The following is a 19,968-nucleotide window of genomic DNA, read 5'->3' as shown; positions in this document are numbered from 1 at the left end:
ACCTCAATAAGATTGTAGCTGATCTGGCTACTGCTAAAACAACTTGCCTACCTAGTATGACTCCTACCACGCAGAAGGCTAAAAGTACTTTTCCTTGGCCCTTTCATCCTCCAGGTAAAGCGTACCCATGGTCAGGCATACCCAAAGCAAGCTCATGCTTCCAGACCTGCCAAGCCCAGACTGAAGCAAGCCTGTGCTGCCCGTCAGCCTGCTTCCAAAACGGACAAGCCTGCCGCATGACGGGGCGGGCCTCCCTCTGGGGGATCCCAGGGTGGGGGGGCCCGACTTCTAGGTTTGGCATAGAAAGGTATAATTCTAAGAGAATTCTATTTGGAGCTCACCTTGTACTTTGTGAAGAAATAATCAGCATTGTGGCTGAGCAGATACATGTAGTGTGTGGCTGCAAACTGCATGGATCTGCTGCGTTGCAATGCTGATACTTTTTTTTTTCAAAGTACCAATAGCTTCATATAACGTTCACAATTTTTATGCAGGATCAAATAGCTCAATGGGTAGGGTGTTTGATTAGAATTCAACAGGTTATAGGTTTGAATCCTGGGTATTGTAGTTTGAGATGTGTTATTTAATAAAGCATGTTATTCTGACTGCCGGCATCCTATCACCTGGGATATCATACTAAATAAATGGAGTTGATCAATTTTTTTTTTTTTTTATTAAACTAGGGACAATTTCCAGATACTATTATTTATAACTGAGATTGCCCCCTGGAACTTCACATCAGTTGACAACTATGCATGAGTGGGCAGTGCTTGCCCTGGATCTGCCCACCTATTTGTGTGCCATCATAAAAGAAAGCATAACTGACAGTTATCCTGGGCGTACACTACACAATTATCTGTCAGGCTATCTATCCAGTCTGGATGGATGGAATAAAAATCTGGTAATGTATAGGAGCAAATGTCGATTAACCATTTGCTCCCAAACACTAGAAAAGTGGTCAAAAATGGTCATTACACAAATTGGTTAAACCCAAAATTTAACCAATTTGTTTAGGGGACCATTTTTGTCCATTTTCTAGTGTTTGAGAGTAAATCGTTGATGGTCATTTGCTCACATAGATAACCGGATTTCTATTCCAATCAGCCAGTGTTGGAGAGATGGTCTGCCAGATTACATAATGCATACCAGAGCCATAACTAGACTTTTTAGTGCCCTGTGACAGAGAATTATATGCCCCCCCCCCCCCCCCCACTATTTTTGCAATATGGACAAAAGGCGCATGCCTCGTGGGGAAGGGGCATAACAAGATTGGTCTCAGAGAAAGCACATGAGATATGAAGATATATCTAGTATACTTGACACTCAATGGTTTGTGGTATTGCCGGGGGGCCCTCCTTAAATGCATATACAGTCACACATGGCTTGCTTGTGCAAATGGCATATCAGCAGTCAGCACTAACTGGTGACATGCCATTTGTACAAGTAAGCCATGTGTGACTAATATATAAACACACTTTATTAAATAACACCTCAAACTACCATACCCAGGATTCAAACCTATAACCTGTTGAATTCTAATCAAACACCCTACCCATTGAGCTACTTGATCCTGCATAAAAATTGTGAACATTATATGAAGCTATTGGTACTTTGCAAAAAAATATTATTAGCATTGCAACTCAGCAGATCAATGCAGTGTGCAGCCACACACTCCATATATCTGCTCAGCCACAATGCTGATTATTTCTTCACAAAGTACAAGGTGAGCTCCAAATAGAATTCTCTAGCTTAGATTATACCTTTCTATGCAAGGGTAAATAGCTCAATTGTTTGACTGCAATGCCACAGGAAATGGTTTGGATCCAAGACAGTGTGACTGAATAATAAAGAAACCTTAAGATGAGTTCATGAATGTTGTAAAAGTATTAGTGAGAGAAGGGGTCAGGAGCATGCTAGGCTGCAAAAAATAAGGTAGGCTGCAAGTGAAAGTAATGATCTCCTATATATTTTCCCAGATCTGTCACTCTGTGTGGCTAACTCTGGGGGAAGTCACATCAATGGGCGGAGACAGCATCTGCAGGACGATACACCAGTGCCAGCAGCAGACCGTAACAAAGTGACAGATTAGGGAGAATATATAGGAGGTAGGGAGGTGGCCATGGTACATGGCTGACCAAGGGACACTAGCTCATGTACCCCTTTACCACTGAGGCTAGCCACCAAGGATGGACCTGTCACCAGTGCACATGCAATAACCTCTTCTGCTGCCCTCTTTGCAACTCAGATTGCCCAGTGCTCCCCTTCGCTAACAGTCCACAAAGTTTCCCCATCTCACGATCTGCCTCCTCACCGCCACTTTCATCTCTACAGCACACGCGCATATCATACAAGATCCCATCATGCGTACGTAGGTCTGAAATGCCAGAGGGAGGTTGGGGGGAGATTGGCATGCGCCAGCAACACCACACAGCTCACTGTGACCACAGTGGAGAGGCGCTGCAACAGGACAATACACCAACCTCGGAGCAAGGAACTGCGTCGGTCAGGAGGAGAACTATTTCAATAGCATAAAAAGGTTAGTGCGTCCCACCCCATGGACACCAGACTCATCAAGTCACTGTTGCCAGAGTCTCATACAATGACTCTGAACCTCTAAGCACACTATTTGACTGTCCACACCCTGCTGTGCCTATTACCCATCTCCTCCACCACCCTCAACACTGACCCACACATCATTCACCCACAAAGATACAATAAAGGTAGTTTGGATAAATTAGCTAAATGAAATGGATTTAACCAATTTATCTAAATGACCATTTTTGGATGTTTTCCAGTGTTTGTGAGCAAATGGTCAATTGTCATTTGCTGCCACATATTAGCATAATTTTGTTTCAACTAGAAAAAAAAAATTGGACAGATAATCTAAGTGTGGATCCAGTTTAAAGGTCCGTATTCACGGCCCGATTTTGGGGAGATGTGTGCTGAGCGAACTGCTCAGCACACATCTCTCCCCCCGCTCAGCACAGCGTGATGTGTACGGAGCGTACGGGGGGTGGGGGGGCGCTCATTTCACCCCCTGTGTAGGGCATTCTGTGTGTATCCAGCTTAACAGGTGTGAGCATCATACAACTACTGACTTGCGAGTAACTATACAGCAGCTCCATACCTTGTGACTTGAAGAAACACCAGTTAACCCCGGGAATGCTGCAGTCAAAGCAACAATTCCTCTTCTTACATTCCGCTGCACTTATTGTGGGGTAGCCGCAATCCCTTCTGCTGTACGGTTCCACATTACATTGTTTCTTGTCACTTCCTGTTGATGCAGGAAGGAAACATCCAGGAATTACAGCAGCTTAGTTTTTTTTTTTTTTTTTTTTAACTGGTGCAATTTAGCTAAAACAGCTAACAGGAAATTTCCACTTAAATGGTATTTTCTAATCTTATCTGACCATGACTAAGAATAAAGGATACACAAGATAAACTCTTATAGCTATGGACCTTATCCATGTTTAAGCTCCATCAAATCTGTAATCAATAGCACTACATGCTCCCACTCTACCACTGTACTGTATACTCTACCTGTGTTTTTAAGGTAAAAACACCATTTAACCCCAGTGACACTTGAATTAAAGCAGCAGCCTCTATAATAGCATTCTTTAGCATTAATCCCAGGAAATCTGCAATCTTCACGCTCTTTGATAGCCACGCTACATTGCTGTTTACTTGGATGGAGCAGAGAGCACAACATCAGGACATAGGAAATATTACAATGCATGATAAGAAAGGTGTGAGCTCTACAGCAAGGCCTCTAACCCTTTGCCAGTGCCAAATACATAGGGCTTAACTCAGATCTGATCACAGCAGCAAATTTATTAGCTAAAACCATGTACACTGCAGGGGGGGGGGGGTGTATAATATGTGCAGAGAGAGTTAGATTTTGGTGCGGTGTGTTCAAACTGAAATCTAAATTGCAGTGTAAAAACAAAACAGCCAGTATTTACCCTGCACACAAACAATATAACCCACCTAAATCTCTCTGCAAATGTTATATCTGCCCCCCCCCCCATCCCTGCAGTGCACATGGTTTTGCCCACTAGCTAACAAATTTGCTGCATCTGGGAATTACAGCATCTTAATATTTCTTTTTACAGAAGGTTCAGCAAATTAAATTATTTAGTGAAATACTGTAATCATAACAGTTACAGGGATATTGTAGGTAGATTTATTGTCAGTGGATAAATGTAAAAATTAAACCCTTAGGCATAGTTCCCAAATGCTGTCATTGCAATCCAGATTTTAAGGATATCATGCTTGAGCACAGGTGACTTAATTAGAACTTCGGTCAATGTGAATTAACCATTGGACTCAACCATGGTTATCCTTAAAACCCAGGGGTCTATTTAAGATCGATCTTAATCGATGTTGGGCTTCCAGGTTGAAAAAAAAACACACATTTACTAACATTTTAAAATTTATATAAAAAATCATCTGTTCGTAAATGCAGTGCACATGGTTTTGCCCAACTGCTAACAAAAATCCTGCTGCGATCAACTCAGAATTACCCCCCATGGCCCTCATTCCGAGTTGTTCGCTCGCAAGCTGCTTTTAGCAGCATTGCACACGCTAAGCCGCCGCCTACTGGGAGTGAATCTTAGCATCTTAAAATTGCGAACGAAAGATTTGCAATATTGCGATAAGACATCTCTGTGCAGTTTCTGAGTAGCTCGAGACTTACTCTGCCAGTGCGATCAGTTCAGTGCTTGTCGTTCCTGGTTTGACGTCACAAACACACCCAGCGTTCGCCCAGACACTCCTCCGTTTCTCCAGCCATTACCGCGTTTTTCCCAGAAACTGTAGCATTTTTTCCCACACGCCCCTAAAACGGTCTGTTTCCGCCCAGAAACACCCACTTCCTGTCAATCACATTACGTTTACCAGAACGATGAAAAAACCGTGAGTAATATTCCTAACTGCATAGCAAATTTACTTGGCGCAGTCGCAGTGCGAACATTGCACATGCGCATTAAGCGGAAAATCGCTGCGATGCGAAGAAAATTACCGAGCGAACAACTCGGAATGACCACCTATGTGCACTGCAGGGAAGGCAGATTTAACATGTGCAGAGAGAGTTAGATTTGGGTGTGGTGTGTTCAATCTGCAATCTAATTTGCAGTGTAAAAATAAAGCAGTCAGTATTTACCCTGCACAGAAACAAAATAACTCACCCAAATCTAACTCTTTCTGCACATGTTATATCTGCCTCCCCTGCAGTACACATGGTTTTGCCCAACTGCAAACAAAATTCCTGCTGTGATCAACTTGGAATTACCCCATCGAATTACCCCCATTTTCACACTGCTCGTGTATATAAGACATAGTTTGGATCGTAATACGCGTTACAACCGCAAAAACTATGAAGAGGATGGGGGCATATACGCAGGGTCCATCCTGTGCGTGTGCCTACATTTTCTCCGGGTGCCCCGCAGAAAATGCGAATGCCTCTGCCTGTCAATCAGTAGAGGGCGTACCTTCGCAGGTATATCGCGATCATGAGCCATGTCTCCCATTTTTGTCATTATAGGTGCTCTGTGAGCTGCTGGCCATGCCCCAGCCCCTCTGTCTCCCGTGAATAGACATTGAGGCTTATTCAGACCAGATCGCTTCAATTTATTTTCACCCAGCGGGCAATCAGGTCTGCACTGCACATGCGTATGCGCCACAATGCGTAAGTGCGACGGTCCGGAGATCACAAGAAGATTGACAAGAAGAGGGTGTTTGTGTGGGTGGCAACTGAATGTTTCTAGGGAGTGTCCGGAAAAACACTGGAGGGACCCGGCGTTTTGTGGGAGGATTTGTGACGTCACCTCAATGGCTGAGTAAGTGCTGAGCTGTGCAGCTCTTGTGCACATGTGATCACACACCTGCACAGCAAATTTTCCCTTCCGCTGTAGGCGGCAACTACCTGATTACAGGGATGCAAAAAACACACCCTAGCGATCAGGTCTGAATTACCCACAATGTGCATATTTGCAGAGCAACAAGCTACAGGGAGCCTTCCACCCCCCCCCCCCCCTTCCCCATGACTATGGGACACTGCGGCCCCCACAGGGGGGGGGGGGGTTGTTTGGGTTAGCTGGACATTCCCAAAAAAAGTGACTGTCCTGCAAAAATTGGTATAGTTGGGAGGTATGTTCAAATACATTTATTGTTTTGCATGCAGGGTAAATACTGGCTTCTTTGACATTTAGCCACAAATGCTGCACAGCTGAATTACAGTATTACACTGCAATTAACAGTTATGCTAGGACATTCCCCCTCCCAAATCTACCTCTCTCTGCATGTTACATCTGTCCCACAGTGGCGTGCGGTGAGGTCAGTGGCTAGTGAGGCACTACAGCCATAATTTCCGCCGAATCCTGCCGATGACCCTTAGCCAATGCCCGCTACTGCCTCTGAGCCGATACCCGCTGCCACCGCCAATGGCTTACAAACTCTCCCACAATCAACTGACCCAGCCCTCCACCACTAATTTCTATCTCAGTCCGATGCCGCCAATGCCCGCTGCCTGCCTGCTCATTGTTCTTGTTATATATTATACATTTTTAAAGAAAAAAAGAGTGTTTGGGACTGGGAAGGGTGAGGGAGGAGGACATGAATGCAATTTTGTTGTCCAGGGCTTCCATTAACTTAAAGGAGAAGGGTCTGAATGGGTTAAAAAAAAATGCGTGAGGTCCCCCCTCCTTAGTATAACCAGCCTCGGGCTCTTTGAGCCGGTCCTGGTTATTTAAATACTGGGGGGAAAATTGGACAGGGGTTCCCCGTATTCAGACAACCAGCACCGGGCTCTTAGAACGGTCCAGGTTCCAAAAATACGTGGGACAAAAGATGTAGGGGTCCCCCATATTTTTAAAACCAGCACCGGGCTCCACTAGCCAGAGAGATAATGCCACAGCCGGGGGACACTTTTATGTAGGTCCCTGCGGCCCTGGCATTACCCCTCCAACTAGTCACCCCTGGCCGGGGTTCCCTGGAGGAGTGGGGACCCCTTAAATCAAGAGGTTCCTCCCCTCGAGGCACCCAAGGGCCAGAGGTGAAGCCCGAGGCTGTCCCCAGCACCCCTGGGTGGTGGGTGCCGGGCTGATAGCCATGTGTGTAAAAAAAGAATATTGTTTTTTTTGTTGTGGAACTACAAGGCCCAGCAAGCCTCCCCCGCTTGCTGGTACTTAGAGAACCTCAAGTACCAGCAGGCGGGGAAATAACGGGCTTGCTGGTACCTGTAGTTCTACAACAACAAAAAATACCCAAATAAAAACACAAACACACACAGCGTGACAGTAAAATTATTGAGACAGGCTGTAGCATGTGGGTGCATGTAACCCTATAAAAGTGATGGATTGGGTGACTATTACAATACCCACTGTTGCTGTCTGAAAAATTATGGATTTATAGATTGCTCTGCCGAGACATGTTTTTTTCTAAAATGCACCACAGGTATGGATGGATAGTATACTTGACGACACAGAGGTAGGTAGAGCAGTGGCCTACTGTACCGTACTGCTATATATTATATTATTTATTATTATTATTATCCTTTATTTATATGGCGCCACAAGGGTTCCGCAGTGCCCAATTACAGAGTACATAAACAAATAATCAAACAGGAAAACAGCAACTTACAGTTGACGACAATATAGGACAAGTACAGGGTAAATAAACATAGCTACATCAGCAGATGACACTGGAATAAGTATCAGGTGGCAGAAGACTGCTGGATTTGGTGCAGCTGAAGATTATTAAAGTAAGAAAAGAGTAAGCACATGAGGGAAGAGGGCCCTGCTCGTGAGAGCTTACATTCTAAAAGGGAGGGGTAGACAGACAGGGGTGAGACAGATGGGGTACATAGAGAGCGTGGAACAGAGGTTTAGGATGAGATTTGGCTGGGTTTGGTGAAGAAGTGGGTCTTGAGAGCCCGTTTGAAGTTTTGTAGAGAGGTGGAGAGTCTGAGGGGGAGAGGTAGGGAATTCCAGAGAAGTGGTGCAGCACGTGAAAAATCTTGGAGGTAGGAGTGGGAGGAAGTAATCCGTAGGCAGGAGTCGGTGTGCATTAGCAGAGCGAAGAGGACGGGTGGGAGTGTAAAGCGAGATAAGATCAGAGATGTAGATGGGAGAGGAGTGGGTGAGGGCTTTGTAAGCAAGTGTGAGAAGCTTGAAATGGATTCTGAAAGGGAAGGGGAGCCAGTGAAGGACTAGTAAGAGAGGAGAGGTGGACGTAGTGCGTTTGGTGAGGAAAATGAGCCGGGAAGCAGCATTGAGGATAGATTGGAGTGGAGAGAGGTATTTGTCAGGAATGCCAGTCAGGAAGAGATTACAGCAGTCCAGTCTGGAGATGACCAGTGAGTGGATAAGAGTCTTAGTAGCATCCTGGGTCAGAAAGGGTCTGATCCTGGAAATATTTTTTAGATGAAAACGGCAGGTTTGTGAGAGGTGCTGAATGTGTGGTTTGAAGGAGAGGGAGGAGTCAAGGATTACTCCAAGACAGCGCACTTGGGGGGTAGAGGAGATAGTAGTGCCATCAATAGATAATGAGATTGTAGGAGGTGAGGTTATGCGGGAGGGAGGGAAGATGATCAGCTCGGTCTTAGACATGTTAAGTTTAAGAAAGAGCTGGGACATCCAGGAAGAGATAGCAGAGAGACAGTTGGAGATACGAGTGAGGAGAGTAGGGGAGAGGTCTGGAGAGGAAAGATAGATTTGAGTGTCATCAGCATAGAGATGATATTGCAAACCAAAAGAACTAATGAGCTTACTTAGTGAGGACGTATAGAGAGAGAAGAGAAGAGGACCAAGGACAGAACCTTGGGGTACCCCTACAGTTAGTGGAAGTGAGGGGGAGGTGGAGTCATGAGAGGAGACAGAGAATGAACGGTCAGAAAGGTAGGATGACAACCAAGAGAGGGCTGTGTTACGCAGACCAATGGAGTGAAGGATTTGCAGTAGGAGAGGATGGTCCACAGTGTCAAAAGCAGCAGAGAGATCAAGTAGAATAAGTAGAGAGTAGTGTCCCTTAGATTTAGCAGCATGGAGGTCATTGCATACTTTTGTAAGGGCAGTTTCAGTGGAGTGGAGAGGACGGAAGCCAGACTGGAATGGGTCAAGCAGTGAGTGTGAGGAAAGAAAGGAAGTAAGGCGGTTGTAGACAATACGCTCAAGGAGTTTGGAGGCAAAAGGGAGGAGAGAGATGGGTCGGTAGTTGGAGAGAGTGTTTGGATCAAGGGTAGGTTTTTTAAGAATAGGAGAGATGAGAGCGTGCTTGAAGGCAGAGGGGACAGTGCCTGATGAGAGGGAGAGATTGAGAAGGTGGGAAAGATGGGAAAAAGCAGAAGAGAGGTGGCAAAGGAGGCGGGAGGGGATTGGGTCAAGTGGGGAGGTGGTGAGGGGACAGGAACGAATGAGGGCCATGACTTCCTCTCCAGATGCATGGGAGAAAGATGACAGAGTTGGTGCGAGGGATGGGGAGGGTTGGTAAGGGTTGGGAGAAGGCTGGTTACTGATAGTCTGGTGTGATGTGATGTCCTGACGTATGGAGTCAATTTTGGATGTGAAGTAAGTGGCAAAGTCAAGAGCAGAGAGTGAGGAAGGGAGACGAGGTGGAGGTGGGCAGAGGAGTGAGTTGAGAGTGGCAAAGAGGCGCCGGGGGTTGGAAGACTGGGAGGAGATGAGGTTCTTGAAGTATGACTGTTTAGCAAGAGAAAGGGCAGCACTGAAGGATGAGAGCATAAGTTTGAAATGGAGGAAGTCTGCCTTAGAGCGTGATTTCCTCCAGTGTCGCTCAGCCGTACGTGAGCATTTTTGCAGATATCTGGTGCATTAGGTGTGCCAGGGTTGAGGTGTTAATTTGTGAGGGTGAATAGTGGTTGGTGGAGCAACAGAGTCAAGAGCAGAAGTAAGGGAAGCATTGTATGTGGAAGTGGCTTGTTCAGGGCATGAGAGAGAGAGAATAGGAGAGAGAAGTGAGTCAAACAGGGAGGAAAGGAATGTGGTGTCAATAGCTTCAATGTTACGCTTAGTGATGGTAGCCTTAGGAGGTAGAGATGGGGAAGTCGAGAGAGATAGGTTGAAGGAGAGCAGGTGGTGGTCAGAGAGGGGAAATGGGGAGTTGGAAAAATCAGAAATATCACAGCGGTGAGTGAAGACCAGATCCAGTGAGCTCCCATTCGCATGGGAGGGTGAGGAGGTCCATTGGGAGAGACCAAGTGAAGAGGTGAGGTTAAGGAGTTTAGAGGCAGGGGATTGTGTGGGGATGTCAATAGGGATGTTGAAATCGCCTAGGATAATGGTGGGAATGTCAGAAGAGAGGAAGTGAGGAAGCCAGGAAGCAAAGTTGTCGATTAATTTGGAAGCAGTGCCAGGGGGGCGGTAAATGACAGCTACTCTAAGATGGACTGGTTGGAAGAGGCATATGGCGTGGACCTCAACTGTAGAGAATATAAGGGATGGTTCTGGTGGTATGAGTTGGTAGGAGTAACTAGAAGGTAAAAGGACCCCAACACCACCCCCATGGCGACCCCCAGGTCGGGGTGTGTGTGTGAATGTAAGGCCCCCAGCAGAGAGAGCAGCAGCAGAAGTAGTGTCAGAGGGCGTAATCCAAGTTTCAGTAATGGCTAGTAGGTGTAGGGAGTTGGAAATGAAAAGGTCATGAGTGGGGACCAGTTTGTTATAAACAGATCTGGCATTCCAGAGGGCACAGGATAGGGGGTATGAGTTTGTGGGAGAGATGTGAATTAGATTTTCAGGGTTGCTGTAGCGATGAGGTGGGATTAAGTTTGAGGGCAGGGATGATGAGAGAGTAGTGATGGTACGGGTGCCTGAGCTAGGAGGGGAAACTGCAGGAGGTGGGCAGGGAGGGAGGTCAGTGTGATGTGGATGGGGGTGTGGGGAGGTGACAGGGAAGGGAGAGAGGGAGCAGGGCTGAGTTGTGGGGTAGCAGGACCATGGGGCAGAGGTGAATGAAAGTGGGGTAACAGGAAAGGTGGGGGAAGGAAACAGAGGGATGGAGGGTAGACAGAGGAGGGGAGAGAGGAGGAGGTGGAGGAGACTAGGGGGGAAGGCTAAAGATACATTATTAGGTAGACACTGAGTGATGTGGGGAGTATAAGAAAACATTGACATAGTGTTAAGTAGGTAAATAGGTTGAGGGAAAGTGGAAGTAGGAGAGGAGACTGTAAGGCAATCCGAGCAGAAGAATTGCAGAAATGCAGGTGAGAAAAGCAGTGTAGGCTCAAGGGGTGTAGATTTAGTATGAAATGAGTCAAAAGCGTAGATAAAGTGGATGCAGAAAAGTATTTGGAGTGTAAGAAATGAAAGGATTGTGAGAGGTTTAAGAAGCAATGGTAATTATGTTAGATGTTTTAAGTGTATGCAGGTAAAATTGCATTGGTGCAGCTGTGCTTAAAAAACAAAATTACAATAATACAGATACAGGCATTTGTAGGTGAAATGGATGGTTTATGAAATGTCCAAGTAAGGTAGTTCTGTGCTATGTAATCAGATGCAACAATCAGGAGGTGAGTGATCTGAGGAGTAAGTGACTCACATTTGTTATTAGTTCTTCAGTTTTCTTTGTTTTGTTAGATTGGTGTGCTTCTGTTTTCCTTCTTTTTCACTTCGATTGAACGCTGATTGAACACTGCTGTTATGTGTCAATTTTATCACGCTTTTATAAAAATGCACGCTTAGATCAATAAATGCACAGCCAAATGGCTTTGCACAGCCTACACCATTGGACTTAAGTAGAAGACTATTACAAGTGAAACCAATAATTGAAATCTGTAACCACACCCCATCCCCTCAAATGCCAGGCAATAAATTACCTTAAAAACAACAACCAGGCATTCCACAAAGATTAAACTGGGTCTATATCATTCAAAACTTTAAAAAGGTACTTCAAAATCACATACTATGCAATAATGTTTCAATTTGCATTACCCAGCAGAATTAGCTTTGCATATATAGATATAGTGCAGCAGAATATATTGGTGGTTGTAGTCAATTGTAATTACCTGTAGGTGACAAGAAGAGAAGAAACGTCAATTCACAATCGATATCAGCTGAAGATAAATTAATGCTGATTGAACACTGCTGTTATGTGTCAATTTTATCACGCTTTGATAAAAATGCACGCTTAGATCAATAAATGCACAGCCAAACGGCTTTGCACAGCCTACACCATTGGACTTAAGTAGAAGACTATTACAAGTGAAACCAATAATTGAAATCTGTAACCACACCCCACCCCCTCAAATGCCAGGCAATAAATTACCTTAAAAACAACAACCAGGCATTCCACAAAGATTAAACTGGGTCTATATCATTCAAAACTTTAAAAAAGTACTTCAAAATCACATACTATGCAATAATGTTTCAATTTGCATTACCCAGCAGAATTAGCTTTGCATATATAGATATAGTGCAGCAGAATATATTGGTGGTTGTAGTCAATTGTAATTACTCAGCAGAATTAGCTTTGCATATATAGATATAGTGCAGCAGAATATATTGGTGGTTGTAGTCAATTGTAATTACCCAGCAGAATTAGCTTTGCAAATATAGATATAGTGCAGCAGAATATCTTGGTGGTTGTAGTCAGTTGTAATTACCCAGCAGAATTAGCTTTGCATATATATAGTGCAGCAGAATATATTGGTGGTTGTAGTCAATTGTAATTACCCAGCAGCAGCTCTACTGCACTCAACATCACCAGTGCTCACAATATATATAATGCTATATACTATGCCATAGTGGTGCTTACTATAGTATATAACACCTCCTACTGCGTTCCCCCTGGCAATGAGCATGACATCCAGAGAGTGAAACCCCTGGCAATGAGCATGACACCCAGCACGTGAAACTCTTGGCATTGAGCAGTTTTTGTAAAAGTAATTAGAAGCTTTACTGTAGGGCATAGTGTATCACAGATATTGTGGTGAGTGACATAATATGTTCCAAAGGGCATTAATGTGTGGGGCTTAACATGGTGGAAATTACTGTACTTTTTTCCCTGTGGTGGCCGAGGTCTGTTGGTGCAGGGTCAAGAACTGGGGTGTAAGGTAGTCTTTGCCTGCAAGGCTACGCCCATTTTATGGAGACCATACCCATTTTTGCGAGGTCACGCCCCCCCATCCCGTCCGGAGCGCTCACGCAAATATAGTTTTTTTTATATATATATATATATATGGGGGAGGGGCACAATTTTTAATGCCAATGGTGGCGGGGGGCACGCATTTGAAGCCAAATTGTTTAGAAACACCCCTGCAAGAAAATATCTGCAAATCCAATGTTACCATAAGTGTGGCATATACCTGCGCTTGCTCGCGGGGTGAGAACATCTCCCTAATTGAATTCAGCGATATGAATAGAGGTTGTGCAGCAGCCACAGAAAGGGTTAATCTCTGCAACTTGTCACTAAATTACATTGTTGCAATTTTAGCTGGGAGCTGCAATAATTACTCTAATATATAACACAGCCAACACTTCTATATTCACACAATATACTGCATGGTGAATATAGAAGTGGTGCTTACTAAACAGCACCTCCTACTGCATTCCACATCACCGCTGGTCACACTCATATCAGGCCCATAATGCTGTATACTATGCCATAGTGGTGCTTACTATATAACACCAGGTGCTGTGCAGTGGTCAAAACACACTAACTGGTCCCATGCTGTTGTTGAACTAAAGGCCTATACACACGATGAGATTCGGTCTATGCTAATAGGTTTAAAAAGGTTACATAAAAGCTAGAGATGAGCGCCGGAAATTTTTCGGGTTTTGTGTTTTGGTTTTGGGTTCGGTTCCGCGGCCGTGTTTTGGGTTCGACCGCGTTTTGGCAAAACCTCACCGAATTTTTTTTGTCGGATTCGGGTGTGTTTTGGATTCGGGTGTTTTTTTCCAAAAAACCTAAAAAACAGCTTAAATCATAGAATTTGGCGGTCATTTTGATCCCAAAGTATTATTAACCTCAAAAACCATAATTTCCTCTCATTTTCAGTCTATTCTGAATACCTCACACCTCACAATATTATTTTTAGTCCTAAAATTTGCACCGAGGTCGCTGTGTGAGTAAGATAAGCGACCCTAGTGGCCGACACAAACACCGGGCCCATCTAGGAGTGGCACTGCAGTGTCACGCAGGATGGCCCTTCCAAAAAACCCTCCCCAAACAGCACATGACGCAAAGAAAAAAAGAGGCGCAATGAGGTAGCTGTGTGAGTAAGATTAGCGACCCTAGTGGCCGACACAAACACCGGGCCCATCTAGGAGTGGCACTGCAGTGTCACGCAGGATGTCCCTTCCAAAAAACCCTCCCCAAACAGCACATGACGCAAAGAAAAAAAGAGGCGCAATGAGGTAGCTGTGTGAGTAAGATAAGCGACCCTAGTGGCCGACACAAACACCGGGCCCATCTAGGAGTGTCACTGCAGTGTCACGCAGGATGTCCCTTCCAAAAAACCCTCCCCAAACAGCACATGACGCAAAGAAAAAAAGAGGCGCAATGAGGTAGCTGTGTGAGTAAGATAAGCGACCCTAGTGGCCGACACAAACACCGGGCCCATCTAGGAGTGGCACTGCAGTGTCACGCAGGATGTCCCTTCCAAAAAACCCTCCCCAAACAGCACATGACGCAAAGAAAAAGAAAAGAAAAAAGAGGTGCAAGATGGAATTGTCCTTGGGCCCTCCCACCCACCCTTATGTTGTATAAACAAAACAGGACATGCACACTTTAACCAACCCATCATTTCAGTGACAGGGTCTGCCACACGACTGTGACTGATATGACGGGTTGGTTTGGACCCCCCCCAAAAAAGAAGCAATTAATCTCTCCTTGCACAAACTGGCTCTACAGAGGCAAGATGTCCACCTCATCATCACCCTCCGATATATCACCGTGTACATCCCCCTCCTCACAGATTATCAATTCGTCCCCACTGGAATCCACCATCTCAGCTCCCTGTGTACTTTGTGGAGGCAATTGCTGCTGGTCAATGTCTCCGCGGAGGAATTGATTATAATTCATTTTAATGAACATCATCTTCTCCACATTTTCTGGATGTAACCTCGTACGCCGATTGCTGACAAGGTGAGCGGCGGCACTAAACACTCTTTCGGAGTACACACTTGTGGGAGGGCAACTTAGGTAGAATAAAGCCAGTTTGTGCAAGGGCCTCCAAATTGCCTCTTTTTCCTGCCAGTATAAGTACGGACTGTGTGACGTGCCTACTTGGATGCGGTCACTCATATAATCCTCCACCATTCTATCAATGTTGAGAGAATCATATGCAGTGACAGTAGACGACATGTCCGTAATCGTTGTCAGGTCCTTCCGTCCGGACCAGATGTCAGCATCAGCAGTCGCTCCAGACTGCCCTGCATCACCGCCAGCGGGTGGGCTCGGAATTCTGAGCCTTTTCCTCGCACCCCCAGTTGCGGGAGAATGTGAAGGAGGAGATGTTGACAGGTCGCGTTCCGCTTGACTTGACAATTTTGTCACCAGCAGGTCTTTCAACCCCAGCAGACTTGTGTCTGCCGGAAAGAGAGATCCAAGGTAGGCTTTAAATCTAGGATCGAGCACGGTGGCCAAAATGTAGTGCTCTGATTTCAACAGATTGACCACCCGTGAATCCTTGTTAAGCGAATTAAGGGCTCCATCCACAAGTCCCACATGCCTAACGGAATCGCTCCGTGTTAGCTCCTCCTTCAATGTCTCCAGCTTCTTCTGCAAAAGCCTGATGAGGGGAATGACCTGACTCAGGCTGGCAGTGTCTGAACTGACTTCACGTGTGGCAAGTTCAAAGGGCATCAGAACCTTGCACAACGTTGAAATCATTCTCCACTGCGCTTGAGACAGGTGCATTCCACCTACTATATCGTGCTCAATTGTATAGGCTTGAATGGCCTTTTGCTGCTCCTCCAACCTCTGAAGCATATAGAGGGTTGAATTCCACCTCGTTACCACTTCTTGCTTCAGATGATGGCAGGGCAGGTTCAGTAGTTTTTGGTGGTGCTCCAGTCTTCTGTACGTGGTGCCTGTACGCCGAAAGTGTCCCGCAATTCTTCTGGCCACCGACAGCATCTCTTGCACGCCCCTGTCGTTTTTTAAAAAATTCTGCACCACCAAATTCAAGGTATGTGCAAAACATGGGACGTGCTGGAATTTGCCCATATTTAATGCACACACAATATTGCTGGCGTTGTCCGATGCCACAAATCCACAGGAGAGTCCAATTGGGGTAAGCCATTCCGCGATGATCTTCCTCAGTTGCCGTAAGAGGTTTTCAGCTGTGTGCGTATTCTGGAAAGCGGTGATACAAAGCGTAGCCTGCCTAGGAAAGAGTTGGCGTTTGCGAGATGCTGCTACTGGTGCCGCCGCTGCTGTTCTTGCGGCGGGAGTCCATACATCTACCCAGTGGGCTGTCACAGTCATATAGTCCTGACCCTGCCCTGCTCCACTTGTCCACATGTCCGTGGTTAAGTGGACATTGGGTACAACTGCATTTTTTAGGACACTGGTGAGTCTTTTTCTGACGTCCGTGTACATTCTCGGTATCGCCTGCCTAGAGAAGTGGAACCTAGATGGTATTTGGTAAAGGGGGCACACTGCCTCAATAAATTGTCTAGTTCCCTGTGAACTAACGGCGGATACCGGACGCACGTCTAACACCAACATAGTTGTCAAGGCCTCAGTTATCCGCTTTGCAGCAGGATGACTGCTGTGATATTTCATCTTTCTCGCAAAGGACTGTTGAACAGTCAATTGCTTACTGGAAGTAGTACAAGTGGGCTTACGACTTCCCCTCTGGGATGACCATCGACTCCCAGCAGCAACAACAGCAGCGCCAGCAGCAGTAGGCGTTACACGCTAGGATGCATCGGAGGAATCCCAGGCAGGAGAGGACTCGTCAGAATTGCCAGTGACATTGCCTGCAGGACTATTGGCATTCCTGGGGAAGGAGGAAATTGACACTGAGGGAGTTGGTGGGGTGGTTTGCGTGAGCTTGGTTACAAGAGGAAGGGATTTACTGGTCAGTGGACTGCTTCCGCTGTCACCCAAAGTTTTTGAACTTGTCACTGACTTATTATGAATGCGCTGCAGGTGACGTATAAGGGAGGATGTTCCGAGGTGGTTAACGTCCTTACCCCTACTTATTACAGCTTGACAAAGGGAACACACGGCTTGACACCTGTTGTCCGCATTTCTGGTGAAATACTTCCACACCGAAGAGCTGATTTTTTTGGTATTTTCACCAGGCATGTCAACGGCCATATTCCTACCACGGACAACAGGTGTCTCCCCGGGTGCCTGACTTAAACAAACCACCTCACCATCAGAATCCTCCTGGTCAATTTCCTCCCCAGCGCCAGCAACACCCATATCCTCCTCATCCTGGTGTACTTCAACACTGACATCTTCAATCTGACTATCAGGAACTGGACTGCGGGTGCTCCTTCCATCACTTGCAGGGGGCATGCAAATGGTGGAAGGCGCATGCTCTTCACGTCCAGTGTTGGGAAGGTCAGGCATCGCAACCGACACAATTGGAGTCGGACTCTCCTTGTGGATTTGGGATTTCGAAGAACGCACAGTTCTTTGCGGTGCTACTGCTTTTGCCAGCTTTAGTCTTTTCATTTTTCTAGCGAGAGGCTGAGTGCTTCCATCCTCATGTGAAGCTGAACCACTAGCCATGAACATAGGCCAGGGCCTCAGCCGTTCCTTGCCACTCCGTGTGGTAAATGGCATATTGGCAAGTTTACGCTTCTCCTCCGACAATTTTATTTTAGGTTTTGGAGTCCTTTTTTTACTGATATTTGGTGTTTTGGATTTGACATGCTCTGTACTATGACATTGGGCATCGGCCTTGGCAGACGACGTTGCTGGCATTTCATCGTCTCGGCCATGACTAGTGGCAGCAGCTTCAGCACGAGGTGGAAGTGGATCTTGATCTTTCCCTAATTTTGGAACCTCAACATTTTTGTTCTCCATATTTTAATAGGCACAACTAAAAGGCACCTCAGGTAAACAATGGAGATGGATGGATTGGATACTAGTATACAATTATGGACGGGCTGCCGAGTGCCGACACAGAGGTAGCCACAGCCGTGAACTACCGCACTGTACTGTGTCTGCTGCTAATATATAGACTGGTTGATAAAGAGATAGTATACTCGTAACTAGTATGTATGTATAAAGAAAGAAAAAAAAACCACGGTTAGGTGGTATATACAATTATGGACGGGCTGCCGAGTGCCGACACAGAGGTAGCCACAGCCGTGAACTACCGCACTGTACTGTGTCTGCTGCTAATATATAGACTGGTTGATAAAGAGATAGTATACTCGTAACTAGTATGTATGTATAAAGAAAGAAAAAAAAACCACGGTTAGGTGGTATATACAATTATGGACGGGCTGCCGAGTGCCGACACAGAGGTAGCCACAGCCGTGAACTACCGCACTGTACTGTGTCTGCTGCTAATATAGACTGGTTGATAAAGAGATAGTATACTCGTAACTAGTATGACTATAAAGAAAGAAAAAAAAACCACGGTTAGGTGGTATATACAATTATGGACGGGCTGCCGAGTGCCGACACAGAGGTAGCCACAGCCGTGAACTACCGCACTGTACTGTGTCTGCTGCTAATATAGACTGGTTGATAAAGAGATAGTATACTCGTAACTAGTATGTATGTATAAAGAAAGAAAAAAAAACCACGGTTAGGTGGTATATACAATTATGGACGGGCTGCCGAGTGCCGACACAGAGGTAGCCACAGCCGTGAACTACCGCACTGTACTGTGTCTGCTGCTAATATATAGACTGGTTGATAAAGAGATAGTATACTCGTAACTAGTATGTATGTATAAAGAAAGAAAAAAAAACCACGGTTAGGTGGTATATACAATTATGGACGGGCTGCCGAGTGCCGACACAGAGGTAGCCACAGCCGTGAACTACCGCACTGTACTGTGTCTGCTGCTAATATATAGACTGGTTGATAAAGAGATAGTATACTCGTAACTAGTATGTATGTATAAAGAAAGAAAAAAAAACCACGGTTAGGTGGTATATACAATTATGGACGGGCTGCCGAGTGCCGACACAGAGGTAGCCACAGCCGTGAACTACCGCACTGTACTGTGTCTGCTGCTAATATAGACTGGTTGATAAAGAGATAGTATACTCGTAACTAGTATGACTATAAAGAAAGAAAAAAAAAACACGGTTAGGTGGTATATACAATTATGGACGGGCTGCCGAGTGCCGACACAGAGGTAGCCACAGCCGTGAACTACCGCACTGTACTGTGTCTGCTGCTAATATAGACTGGTTGATAAAGAGATAGTATACTCGTAACTAGTATGTATGTATAAAGAAAGAAAAAAAAACCACGGTTAGGTGGTATATACAATTATGGACGGGCTGCCGAGTGCCGACACAGAGGTAGCCACAGCCGTGAACTACCGCACTGTACTGTGTCTGCTGCTAATATAGACTGGTTGATAAAGAGATAGTATACTACTAATATTATATATACTGGTGGTCAGGTCACTGGTCACTAGTCACACTGGCAGTGGCACTCCTGCAGCAAAAGTGTGCACTGTTTAATTTTAATATAATATTATGTACTCCTGGCTCCTGCTATAACCTATAACTGGCACTGCAGTGCTCCCCAGTCTCCCCCACAATTATAAGCTGTGTGAGCTGAGCACAGTCAGATATATATATACATTGATGCAGCACACTGGGCTGAGCAGTGCACACAGATATGGTATGTGACTGAGTCACTGTGTGTATCGTTTTTTTCAGGCAGAGAACGGATATATTAAATAAAACAAACAACTGCACTGTCTGGTGGTCACTGTGGTCGTCAGTCACTAAACTCTGCACTCTCTTCTACAGTATCACAGCCTCAGGTCAATCTCTCTCTCTCTCTCTCTCAACCCTAATC

The sequence above is a fragment of the Pseudophryne corroboree genome, chromosome 8 (genome assembly GCF_028390025.1).
Source record: "Pseudophryne corroboree isolate aPseCor3 chromosome 8, aPseCor3.hap2, whole genome shotgun sequence".
Taxonomy (NCBI): Eukaryota; Metazoa; Chordata; class Amphibia; order Anura; family Myobatrachidae; genus Pseudophryne; species Pseudophryne corroboree.
This window is presented reverse-complemented; position numbering follows the sequence as displayed.